Genomic DNA, 13,000 nt, shown 5'->3' on the forward strand with positions numbered 1-13,000 from the left:
GTAATGGTATCTCCTGGAGTTGTGCAGTATAGAACCTGTACATCTGTACATGGTGCCCCTGCCAAAGGATGATTAAGTAATATACGAAGGGTCCTCATCAGGAATCTACACTTTCAAATACCATTATCAAAATCAACCTCAAGAACTTGCTAATTAGCATAAGGATTGTTAGTAGTTTTTTAATGGTGATGTAAATGGAATTCAAGAGAGGCGGTTGGTTGGTAAGGTTGTACGGGCCCCACTGCCCATGAAAAATGGGATGAAAAGATCTGGAAAGCCCTGCTGTCTAACCAGCTTGGCACAGTCTGGCTCATGGTAAGTGCTCCACAATTGTGATAATTATCCCCATTCTCCTGCTGAGGAAGCTGAGGCTCAGAGAGGTGAAATAAGTTGCCCAGGATACCACTGGTAAACGGTGGTGTGGGACTCAGGGGGCACTCGCGGGCTCTCAAGTCTGGCCTATCCTGACTTGAAGAGAGAGCCTCTCTCAACCGGGCAGTCACTTGCTCACATCACGGCTTTGTGAGCCATCCCTCAGGCCACATGCGCCGAGGGCCCCTGCAGGACAGCGCCAGGTGCCCTGACCATGAGCCCAGCCCCCTCAGACCTCTGGGCCTGCCATCCCAGGACTCCTGGAGCCTGCCACGCCAGAAAGTCTTTAAAGGGGCAGAGCCAAAGAAGATCTTTGCTTGGAGGCCCGGATCCTGGAGGTGCCCTTGGATCATTTCCCAGCCCCTAGCCCCACTTCTGTGTGCTGTCGAGGGCCAGCGCCCGGGGCTCTTCTTTGGAGGACCCCTAGGGAATGGCCACTCTCTTTGTGCACACTGGGAAAGCCCCCTCTAGTGCAGGTGTATGAAAGCTCCCTTGCCCTGGTTGGGACACTCGGAGAGTAACTTACCCTCCGGAGCCCCCGGAGGGATCGGGCAGAAGCTGCCCTCCGCAGGGCTGCCTGAAATCCACCGCAGCTTGCTCGGTCCTGCTCTTCCCCGCCCTGCTTCCCTGACTCCCACGCGTCTCTCCTGGCACCACTTTCTGCACATGTCGCATGCGCCTCAATCCTTGAGGTCTGCTCCTGGGGGTGCCAACCTTAGCCGACTGCATCCACAGGAAGCCCGCTCAGCAGAAGGCCAGCATGAAACTCTGCTCTGTCTTGCGTGCGAACTAGCTCATCAAAGTGGGCTTCCCCTGGGAGTGAGAAGGCAACACGTGCTGGAGTAGTAGGGGGCAGCCCAGCCTGCTGCCGCAGGGTACCACTGGGAGGGCCCACTGCCGCCCTCCGCCTTCGTGATCCCTCCACGAGCTTCTCAGGAGCCCTCCATCTCCCCCAGCTACTGAGTGGCTGAGGCAGAACTCGAACCCAGGCTTTTTGTCACAAGTCTTTGGCTTAAAAACAAACATCAGCCGGCCCCCAAACACGTGGGGCGCATTTATTGTGTGCAGGCTCTGTGCGTGCGGCTTCTCCAAGCACCTCGTCCTCCACCTCCTTCCCATGCCCCACAGGTGAGCAGGCGGCTGAGAGACACAGGCCACATCAGGGACAGAGACCGTGAGCTGGCAGGAAGCAGGGGACCGAGAGAAGGATGAGAGGAACCGAGAGCCTGAAAAGGGTCGTGACCCCAGGGGTCCAGTGCTTTTCCTGCCTGCCTGCCGGTCTGTCTGTCAGGGTCCCCAGCCCCTCTCAGACTCCCCGACAATGCTGGTGCCTCGGCCTGCTGGCCTCTTGGCCAGGCAGGTCAGCCTCGGCCCCTGGGGCTGCCCCTGCAAGGTTCCCCGGGTTCCCAGAAGTCCTCGTGGCTCTCACAGTCAGGCCTGCTGAGCCTCGGCCCTGGGCTCTCAGCAGCCTGCAGGCTGGCACGGGCAGGCAGCCTGTGCCCCCGCCACCCCTTCTGTGACCGAAGCTCCTGCTCTCAGGCACCTCCTTGCGTTCCGGGGGCTACAGCCCAGGACCTCAGCAGCCAAACTCCCCACTGGGCAGAGCGTGGGCCTAACAGCGACCCTCGTCTGTCTGCTGGATCCAGGGTGTGCCACATGCTGACTAACGTGCCAGGCACTGAAGGGAGAGAAAAGAGAGACTCGGGGCCAGCTCCCTGCAATCCGGAGGCTGGGGCCCAGGATACAGGCCTGGTGGGCGCCAAGCAGCTGGGAGCAACTGGATGCCAGCGGCCAGGGGGCTGAGTCAGACTGGCAGGAACACAGCAGAGGGAGCCTGTTCTCAGCAGGTCAAGAGGGCTTCCTGGAGGAGGGAGCATGAACTAAGCTTTGATTCCTGGAGCCAGAGGGCTGCTGAGAGAATCAGGCCATCACTGCTGCCCTTCCCAGGCTCTTGCCCCACCCGACCTTGTGTTTGCCCTGTCGTATGTCTGTCCCACAACCCTGCAAGGGGGCTCTTGTCCTTTCTTGATTCTGGAGGAGAAAACCCAGGCACAGAGAGTTTACAGAGCCACACAGCTGGTGCCTGGTGGGGCCCTGGTTGGAGCTGTCAGTCTGTGGGGAGCACACAGACCCTGCAAAGGAATAAGTCCCTGTCACTCACTGCCATATATTCTCTAGTGGGAGAGGGGCACAGTGTGAGCTTAGGATGGGGATTGCAAGAGGTGAGGCAGGCGTCACAAAAGAGGGAATTTTTGAAGGAGGCTCTTGCAGGATGAGTAGGAGTTTGTCCAGGGCAGAAGAGACAACTGCTAAAGCATGGAAGTGAGAGAGAGAGCCAGCCAGGAGGATCTGGCCACCCGCTTGAGTGTCGCTGGGGCGTGGGGCTCGAGGCAGCCGAACCTGGGACCAGTAGGTAGCAATAGAAGACACTCCAGAATTGTTCATTGGATGAGTAAATGAATGAATGAATTGCGTCCCGAGAGTTTCTTAGTATGTAGCAGGAGCTCAAGAAATACTCGTTAAAGGAATGAATGAACGGGGTTTCCCTGGCCTAGCACCTACAGGCCCTCAGTGAATATTTGCTGAATGGGTGAATGAGTTAATGAAGCGATGATGTAATGGCATCACTGGGGGAGGTGGCCGCCCCGGCCTCGGCCTCGCGCTCGCGCAGCCTGTGACTCCGCCGCCGGGTCCCCGCCGCCCCCGCCCCCATCGGTGCGCGCTCTAACGCGGAGCAGATGGCGGGGCGGCGGGGCGGCCAGCCGGGCCTGATTAGGGCCCCCTCCCGCCGGCGGCCGTTGGCGCTTTGAAGTGAGCCGCTGCGGGCCGCTGGCCGCCGGCGTCCCTGCCGCCAGGCCGTGGGTCCGGGGCTGGCGGCGGGGCTGGCGGCGCGTGTTTATCCAGGTGCGGGCTGGGGGCTGGGCGCGGGGATCCTCTTTCCTCCAGGCCCATCTGGGACTTCAAAGCGCAGCGCCGGGCTCAAAGGCGGCCTGGGGGTGGGGCGGGGGGCGGGCGCGCTGGCTTCCTGCGCTGGGCCGGCCCCAGGCCAGCGGGGGGCCTCTAGCACAGCAGGCCCCCACCCCCACCCCGGAGAGCGCTTTGTTGAGCGCCTACTGTGCGCCAGGCGCTGTGCTCCGCAGCTGCGCGTGAACAATCACCTGCCCTCTCAGTACATCTACAGAGACAGGCAATGCTACGACCCCCATTTTACAGGTGAGGAAACTGAGGCTCAGAAAGGCCAAGGACTTGCCTAACACTTCTAGGGCCGCCGGCCTGGCAAGGCCTCTCTGCAGCCCTGCCCTTGGGAGCGGTCCCTCTGCAGCTGCGCCTGAGGCTCAGCCCTCCCGGCCCGGGGCACAGTGGTTCCAGTTCATTATAAAAGTAGAGGCTGGCACTCTTGAGCCCCTACTATGTGTCAGGTATGTGCCAGACATGTGCTAGCGCTTCATCTGCCCACACCACCCTGGGAGGTGGGCGTGGTGGTGGTTGTCCTCCCTTAAAAGCCGCAGGGCTGATAAATGCCAGAACCAGGATTCGAACCTAGGGCCAGCTGGCTCCAGACTTCTCCCTCTGCCCATCAGATTCTACCTCACTTCTTTCTATCAGCAGAACAACCAATAGAACTGAGTTGTCTACAGCCTCAGAAGGCCTCCTCTCAGGACTCAGGCACCAGCAGCCCTGGCATCTCCTGGGATCTTGTTAGAAATGCAGACCCTCAGGCCCCTGCCTGGACCTGCAGAATGCAAGCTGTGTTTTACCAGATCCCCAGTGAACTGGATACACGTTGAAGACTGAGGAGCGCTGGAGTATAAGGACATTTTGGCTAAAAGTCTGCTATCGTCACTGTGTGGGAACCTGTCTTCGGGAAGCTGTACCTCCCTCATCAGACTGGGAGCTCCTCAAGGCAAGAGCTGAGCCTTCTCCAGCAGAGCAGAAGTGCTTCTGGGGCGGTGGCTGTGCTTTCCCGATAGGCTGGGCTCTCCCCGTGGACAGGTGTAGGGCCTCCCTTACTGAACGGAGAAGCTGGCGAAAGTGGACCTCATTCTCAGTCCCAGCCCAGGAGCTTGCTAGAAGCCTGTGGTGCCTCTGCCATCTGACTGGGAGTCTCTATGTTCACTAATGGGTCACCTCCCTCAGACTTGGGATCCTCTGTGAAACCTGGCTCTCACTGGGGTCAGGAGCCACCTGCAAGAAGCAGTGGCTGGTGTCCTTGCTCCCCCAGAGGACGGAGAAGTCCAGGGTGGAGGTATGCCTTCACGCCAGCATCCTCATGACCCTGTGCCTGGCCCTAGAGGGTCCTGGAGGGGTGGGGGTGGAGGAGAGGGTGGATGTCACAGTGGGGTCATGTGTGCCGCCTGACGCCAGGCCTCTCTGGGCAAACATTTGTCCTTGTGTGTCAGCCAGGGACTGTTCAGGCGGCAGGAAGCCCGAGGGCGGGTGCAAGAGTGAGCCTGCTGGCAGCAGGACGGTATTTTTAGAGCTTTGACTGACGGTCCTTTATTAAGCTGTTGCTGCCTCCACCCCGGCCCCCAGCCCCTTCTGGCCTGGACAAGAAAGAAAGCACATTGTCATTTTGTTAAGAGGGTCCTGGCAGCTCTGCCTTGGTCCCTCCCTGAGTGGACAGGTTATTTCTCGCCGTGTCTGGGGTCCAGGCACCCCCGCTGGCACTCCCAGCGTGCCCTGCAGCCTGCCCCTTCACACATCTGGCAGTGATAAATGGCTTCAGCATCGCTGCCATCACCTTGCACCCTCTGATCCCACTCACTTTGTTCTCCCTTTAAAGCCGTGGGCGGGTGGGGGGGCTCTCTCTCTTCTTCCCCTTCTCCGTCAGCCGTCTCCTGGATACTTGCAGGCCTGTGCTCTGATACCACTTGAAAGGGACCGCAACACTAAGTTATCTGGTCTGGGAAGTGCGGCCGCGAGTCGTCTGTGCCGACTGGTGGAGCATGTGGGGCGGGAGAGCACGCCTGTGTGTGGATGTCTGTGCATGCCTGTGTTTGCTCGTGTGTGTATAGATTTGGGAAGGTGTTAATATGTGTGCCTTTTAATTATTATAGCTTTATAATTTATTTTGATCTCCAGTAAGCAAGACTGCCCCATTCCCACCCCATACACAGACATCTACTGTTCTTTTAAGGGTTTCCACTCTTAAGAATATGCCCAACAAATTCGTGCACAAATATGGATCAAAAGACAAGTACCAGTATGCTATTTGCAGTATCTCCAAGCTGGAAACTTCCCAAATGCCTGTGAACAGTAGAATGGATAAATGTATGGTGAGAGAGTCGTATCTTGGGGTGCCACACAGAAAGGAGAACAAACAATCGACAGCTCATGCAACAATATGGATTTGCAGAATAACAAAGTTGAGTAAAGGAAGCCAGATACAAAAGAGTACATATGGTATGATACCGTGCACAGAAGGTTCAAAAACAGGCACAGCTAGTCAACTAAGATAGAGACCAGGAAAGTGGTTACCCCTAAAGGGGGTAGTGACTGCAGGAGGTGCTGGGGGCTTCCTGATCTGGTCTCGATTATCTGGGAATGCTCTCTTTATGAAAATTCTTTGAGCCGTACACGTCTGATTTGTGCACTTTTCTGAGTGAGTGCAATTCTTGTGTCACAGTCCTCCACAGGATTTTTAGAATCAGCTTATCAAGTTCAGTGAAAAATGGCATTGGGGTTGTGGTTGGAATTCCATTATATTATAGATTAATTTGGGAAGATTGCCCTATTTACGGCATTAGTTATTTTCCTCCATGAACATAGTATATCTCCACTCATTCAGATCAACTTTTATGTCTCCTCAGTAAAGTTTTATGGTTTTCTCCAGAGTCCTGTGAATTTCTGGTTAGGTTTATTCCAAGGTACCTTGTGTATTGTTGTTATTGTGAAGGGGATTTTTTTTCTCTTATGCTTTCAAATAATTTTTTAAAAATATATACAATGTAAAATTTACCATTTTAACCATTTTAAAGCATAGAGTTTAGTGGTATTAATTATGTTCATGTTCTGCAGCCATCACCACCATCCATCTCCAGAACATCTTCATCTTCCCAAACTGAAGCTTTCTACCCACTAAACACTGTTCCATTCCCTTCTCCCCCAGCCCCTGGAAACCACCATTCTATTTTCTGTCTCCATAAATTTACCTATACGCGGTGGAATCAGACAATGGTTGTTTTTTTGTGACTGGCTTATTTCACTTAGCACAATACCATCAAGATTCATCCATGGTATGGCAGGTGACAGAATCTCATTCCTTTTTAAGGCTGAATGATTCTATTGTATGTATAGACCACATTTTGTTTATCTGTTCGTCCGTTGATGGACACTTGGGTTGCTTCCACCTTTTGCTTCTGTGAATAACGCTTCTGTGAACATGGATGTACGAGTATCTGTTTGAGTCCCTGCTTTCATCCCTTTGGGGCCTATACCCAGAGCTGAAATGGCTGGGTCATATGGTAATTGTAGGTTTAATTTTCTGAGGAACTGCCATAGTGTTTTCCGTAGTGGCCGCACCATTTTACTTCCAATTAGTTTTGCTGGTGTTTACGAAAGCTGTTGGGTTTTTGAAAAATTGATCTTGCAGTTGTGTGCACATTCCTGAGTGTGCACATGCGTAGAGTTGTGTGTGTGTGTGTGCGGTCACACACAAGAGCATGACCTTTAGATGATTTGGAAAGCTTCTGGCTGCGTGGCACAGACACCCCACCTCAAACTGCTTAAAGAGCTGAGGGCTTTATTATTTCCCTACCCAGGCATCTAGAGGTACGGTGGGCTCTGGCCACGACAATCAGCAGCCCAATGATACCATTCTTTCTGTCTTTCCACACTGCCACCCTCAGAGCCAGATGGCTGTGAGAGGACTGCCTGTGACAAGAGGGGCCACGGGCTCCTTTGGCCGTGTCCAGCAGGACAGAGCAAGCTCCTCCCAAGCATGGACTATGGCTCTCATCCTTTGCAAGCAAATGACTCTAGTGGCCTGAAGGCAGGCCTGTGAAGGAAGGTGCGGGTGCAGCCACTGGAGGCAAAGCCCACAGAAGCCAGAGTGGGGAAGAGCTGCCCAGAAGGTGAAAGGCCCCAGAGGTCTAGTGGAGCCAAGCGCTGTCCGTTGCCATAATGTGGACAATTCAGTGTGGCTCTCTGTCTGCAGGCTCGGGCTGGCTGCTTTCACGTGCACAAGATGGCAGCCGCAGCTCCTGGGTCCCTTCCAAATGTGACCCCATCTGGCCCATGAACGGGGCTGCCTCTTCCTGCACATCTCATTCTGTCAGTGAGGAAACCTCACAGACGCCCCAGCCCGCTCTCCCTCAGGCCTCACTGACCAGGATCGCATCACATTTGGATCCTGAGACGAAGGGGGCCGAGCTCCCCGGGCTGCTGGACTCACTGATTGGAGCAGAAGACACTTTTCCTGGGCTCGTGGCAGCTTGGAGGAGGGTGGGCACTGGCTGAGAGGGAGGTGGGGAGAAAGGAGTTGAGACTCTGAGCTTTCCTTCCCCCGTTCTGTCCTGGCCTCCACGGCGCCCCAGGGCTCTTTGGGGAGGAGAGTGTGCAGGGGCCGCGCAGTCCGGGAAGTCTCCCTGCAGGAGTGGAACTCAGCCCTGCAGGAGGGAGAGAAGGAGCACGTTCCTGGACTGGGGGAAACGCGGGCCAAAGGGTGGGGCCAGAGCGAGCAGAGGGATCCCTGCGTCCGGCAGAGAAAATGCTGGTCGCACCGGACATGTCTTCCGTCTGTCCATTTCTCGAGCAGAGGAGCAGGCCTGTAAATGCAGGTCAGGTTGGAATCCGGTGGTTCATTCATTCATTCCACTTTTTGGGCACATGCTCTATACCAGTCCCTGTGCCAAGCGGGGGTGGGACAGCAGCAAGTGACACAAAGCCCAGGCCCTCGCGGTGCTCCCGCGCCAGAGGACAAGGCCGGCCGCTCCACCTCTGCCATGGCGCGTCGTGGTCTGCCCGGCTCCGGTGCTCAGGACATGTGTGCCTCCCACACTGTTTGTGATGCTTGGGGGCAGGGCATCAGCTGGGCGACTCTGGACCCCACATCAGTGCCAAGCGCACATGTTTCATGGTGGAGCCCCTCCCCACAGCCCAGAACCTCCCCCACAGGACGCAAAGTTCTCAAGCCATCTCCTTGCCAGGCAGTAGGATGCGGAGTGAACAAGACAGATGCGTGATGCTGAGTGACTCTGACTTTGTACACAGCCAGCCCCTGGTCTTGTGCACTCGTAGGGAGATTTTAAAAAGTGGGGTGGTGTTGCGGCCGCTGTGGTGTGCTGCCCAGACCACCCCGCAGGACAGCGGCCCATTCCTTCCTCCGTGGAGCACTGGTGGCTGATGGCTCAGCGGAGTTCCTCCCCGGGATGGTCCCTGGCGGGGAGGGAGCAGCCTTGCCCGCGTTTGTGCTGCCTCCCTGGGGGCAGTCCACATTCAGCGAGTGGCCCCGGTGTGGTACAAAGGCCAGACCCGGCCTCAGTTTGGGACCACTGTGAAGGGCCCAGCGCCTCGTGGGGTTGGCAGAAGCCTCTGTTCTAGCCGCATCGCAGCCCAACTTCTCCCTCTGCCCAACCGGATTCCTTCACCCTCCGGGTGGCGTCATGGGAAGATTCCCGACAATCTCCCAAGTGCAAATCTCCATTTCATCACCTGGTTCCTGGGACCCAACCTAAGAGAGGTTGTCTGTGTTGGATTTCACTGAAAGAAGTACTGTAGAAATTTCCTGTTCCCATTTTACGTGCGCACACAGGCATATACATTTAGGGGGTTACATAGTGCAGAGTGAGGAAGAGGTGTTAATTTAGATGACCAAGGATCCAACGAGATCCCTTCACTTAGTTTCTTTCCCAGTGTTAGACAGGTAAATGCACAGCTCCCGTTTCAAACACTGCAGATTTATACCAGGTGGCACTTCCCGGGCATGTGCTGCATGCCAGGCACTCTGGGAAGCCCTTCCCAGGCACTCGCCCATCCTGCCCTATGACTGGACCACAAGCAGGGTATAGTGTTATCATCGGCATTCATCATGCTGTGATCATTAGCATTTTAAGACAAGGGAAGTGAGGCTCAGAGAGGTTAAGTAACTTGCCCAAGATCACACAGATGTGTCAGGTGTGATCAGGGAGGCAAACGCTTTACCGGTGATACAGCAAAATGGATTTATTATGGGTGTTAGAGTTTATGTAATGGTGCAGGCTGTTGCCTCTGGGTCTGGGGTTGAGTCTGAAGTCACTCTGAGCCTTGGAGAAGGGAAGCTGGATGTGGATGAGAACAAGGACAAATTGGAAGCAGCATCCCGCTTTCTCCAACCTGGAGGCCATGGGTGACTGTAGGAGAAACTGGTGTGCTTCCCCACAGAGCTGCACACACGTGGCCCAGGGCTGGGAGACAGAGAAGGCCATCTGCAAGGAGCTGCGGAAGCTGGGTGCTGCCCTGCCCGCGAAGTAAGCCAGCAGATCAGCGACAGTGCGAGTAACGGCCGCAGGGCCCGGGGCCTGCAGGGCACAAAGACATCGCAGCCGCTTCACTTCTGCCTTCCAGATCTTAGACACTGTGTGTTTGGCCAATACCAATTCAGAACCATATGGAAATTCTTTTTTATTTTTTTATCTTTTTATTATTTTTGTTTTCCTTATTCTTCTCCTCAAAGCCCTCCAGTACGTAGTTGTATATTCTGGTTGTACATCCCTCTGGCTCTGGCATGTGGGACGCCACCTCAGCATGGCCTAATAAGCAGTGCCATGTCTGCGCCCAGGATCCGAACCAGTGAAACCCCCGGCCACCAAAGCGGAGCGGGTGGACTTAACCACTCGGCCCCGGGCCGGCCCCTGTTCAGACACTCTGAAACAACGTGGTTCCAGCTTAGCTGAGCCGACGCAGTGCCCAAGCATCACGGATACTAAGGGGCGGGGCCTGATTCCCAGCTGTCTGTCTTGTGCAAAGCCCCCCGAGTTCATCCCCACTTTGTTCAGTCAGAGGGGTGGGTAAGGGGCTGATGGATGTGTGGGGTCTCCCTCACAATGTGACTTTGGGGCTGGTCAGGTGATTAAGTGGGTGAAGTGACCTGGTGCAGTGTAGGGAGGGGTGTAGCAAACTGAAGAACACAGCCCCTCTGCGCGGGTGACCCCTCCCCAGCTCCAGCCCACTGCAGCTGCGCAGGAATGTGGGCACAGTGTGGCCAGATCGTCTGGGTTTTTTTCACTACAAGCTGGAGACACTCCATTTGGAGTGTGTGTGTGTAAAACCTACCAATTTAAATATGTTCAATTTAAATTGCGAATTTTTTTTTAAAGATTTTGTTTTTCCTTTTTCTCCCAAAGGCCCCTGGTACATAGTTGTGTATTTTTAGTTGTGGGTTCTTCTAGTTGTGGCATGTGGGATGCCACCTCAGCATGGCTTGATGAGTGGTGCCATGTCTGCGCCCAGGATTCAAACTGGCGAAACCCTGGGTCGAGGAAGCAGTGCGCACGAACTCAACCCCTTGGCCCACGGGGCCAGCCCAATTGTGAATTTTTTTAATCAATTTCAATTTTTTTTAAACATTTTATTTTATTTTTTTTTTGAGGAAGATTAGCCCTGAGCTAACATCCACCACCAACCCTCCTCTTTTTTGCTGAGGAAGACTGACCCGGAGCAAACATCTGTGCCCATCTCTCTCTACTCTATATGTGGGACGCTGCCACAGCATGGCTTGACAAGCAGTGGTAGGTCTGCACCAAACTGGTGAACCCTGGACCCCGGAAGTGGAACATGCTAACTTAACTGCTGCGCCACTGGGCTGGCCCCTCAATTTGAATTTTTTTGACATCGCTGTGCAAGCCAGACAAAACCTGCCTAGGGACTGGATGTGACCTTTGGGCTCCCGGGTGACCTTTGACCCCAGTGGCTCCTAAGGGCCCCTCCTATTCCAGCAGACCCTCCCCCACGAGCTGGCTTGGCTCCGGAGTTGCTGACTGAGGGCTCCCGGTTTTCTCGGAGACTGGGAGCCAGCCCCCCTCTGGCTCCAGCCCCCTGCCAGGTTGGTCACTAGAGCCTGGCCACCTTCCTTTCTCCTTTTTAGCCACATCTCAAAGGGGCAGATGTCCCGACCAGACTCAGCCCACCAGAAAGGTCAGGTCACGTTTGAGGCCAGACTGGATCTCCCGCAGCCCCACCCTCTGCGTCTGCCAGTTACAGGGGTGCCTTTTTTCTCTTGCACTAAAAAAGAGAGGTTTTATTCTCTGATAGAAAAGCGTTGTTATGTTCACATCTGCGTGTTCGTTGGTAAACGCGGAAACGCACCACTGTGAGCTCTTGGCGTGCTCTTGCGCTTTCCTGCTTGGCCTTCCCCCACCTTCTTTTCCCCCTTTCCCTCCCCACTCGTGCTGGCAAGCTCACAGTAGCCTTCCGTGTTTCTACCCATTCTCATATAACCTTATACACACACGACACACACGTAGGCACACAGTACGCATGCGCAGAGGGCCTTCTCGATCACGTTTCTATCACCCAAATCAGACATTACGCATGCTTCTCTGCGTTTTGCATTTCTCTGCTACACTGTGGAAATCCCTTGGAGGAGCTCCAGTTCGTTCTTTGCCCAGGCTGAGTAGCAGTCTAGGGCGTGCTGTGCCATCATTCAGTCGGTCATGTCCTACTGACGGATACTCAGTCTGCCTTATTAATTGAAGTGAGCTAGTAGGCTAGGCCATGGCCACAAGGAAGCCCTGAAATTGCAGTGTCTTAACACAACAAGAGTTTATTTCTTGATCCTGTCCCAGTGCGGTGTGGTCGGGCAGCCCTCACGGATTGAGATCCTTCCATCTCCATCATGGGGTCTCAGCAGTCACTGCAGAAGGGGAGGACTGGGAAGGGGGATCATGCAGTGAGCTTTGGGACCATACATCACTTCCTCCCCGGTCCCTTGGCCAGAACCCAGTCACGTGCTTCCAACCAAACCGCGAGGGAGGCTGGGAAACAAGGCTTCTCTGTGCGCCTCTGCCACGCTTCTTTCTGAGGCAGTTATTTTTTTTGCCATCGCGAATAACAATTCAATAAACATCTTTCGTCATTTGTCCTTAGGATGTGGGGGTTTAATTTCCATCAGATACATTTCCAGGGTTAGGATTTCTGGGTCAAAGGAAATAGATATATCTTCTTACATGTAAAATTTTAATGTAGCTCCTGAAGTTTTAATTGGTGTTGCCGGATTTCTTCTCAGAAAAACTGTAATAATTTACATTTTCAGCAACAACATATGAATGTAGCTTTTCCCGAAATCCCTGCAATTGCATGCCTGTTCCTTTAAATTTCTCTCCAGGATATCTCATCGTCTGTGTAGTTTGCATTTCCTTGACCCCTGACGAGTGTGAGCATCTTTTTGCGTGTTTGTGGCCATTTGGCTTCATTCTTCTGTGAGCTGCCTATTCACATCCTGGGCCGTAGTTTCTTTTGGGTTGTTTGCCCTTTTCTCTTCAGTTTGTAAGAGCTCTTTGAATATTATAGATGGTAACCCTTTGTTCTCTGCATCACAAATACTGTTTCTGAATTTATTGTCTGTTAGCTTTGTTTATGGTACCTTTTGCCTTACAAAAGGTCGACACTGTTATGTAGTGAAATGCGCCTGTCTTCTGAGTTTCCGTATTTG

At 54.2% G+C, this 13,000-nt stretch overlaps 1 long non-coding RNA gene across 1 annotated transcript; it reads left to right on the plus strand.

Moving 5' to 3' along the window:
• The first annotated feature begins 3,077 nt into the window (after positions 1-3,077).
• LOC139082164 (uncharacterized) lies at positions 3,078-6,769 on the plus strand. Its single transcript, XR_011537895.1, has 2 exons — positions 3,078-3,276; positions 3,982-6,769. It is a non-coding gene; the product is annotated as an uncharacterized lncRNA (long non-coding RNA).
• Positions 6,770-13,000: the final 6,231 nt, after the last annotated feature.

Source organism: Equus przewalskii, chromosome 3 (genome assembly GCF_037783145.1).
Source record: "Equus przewalskii isolate Varuska chromosome 3, EquPr2, whole genome shotgun sequence".
Classification (NCBI taxonomy): Eukaryota; Metazoa; Chordata; class Mammalia; order Perissodactyla; family Equidae; genus Equus; species Equus przewalskii.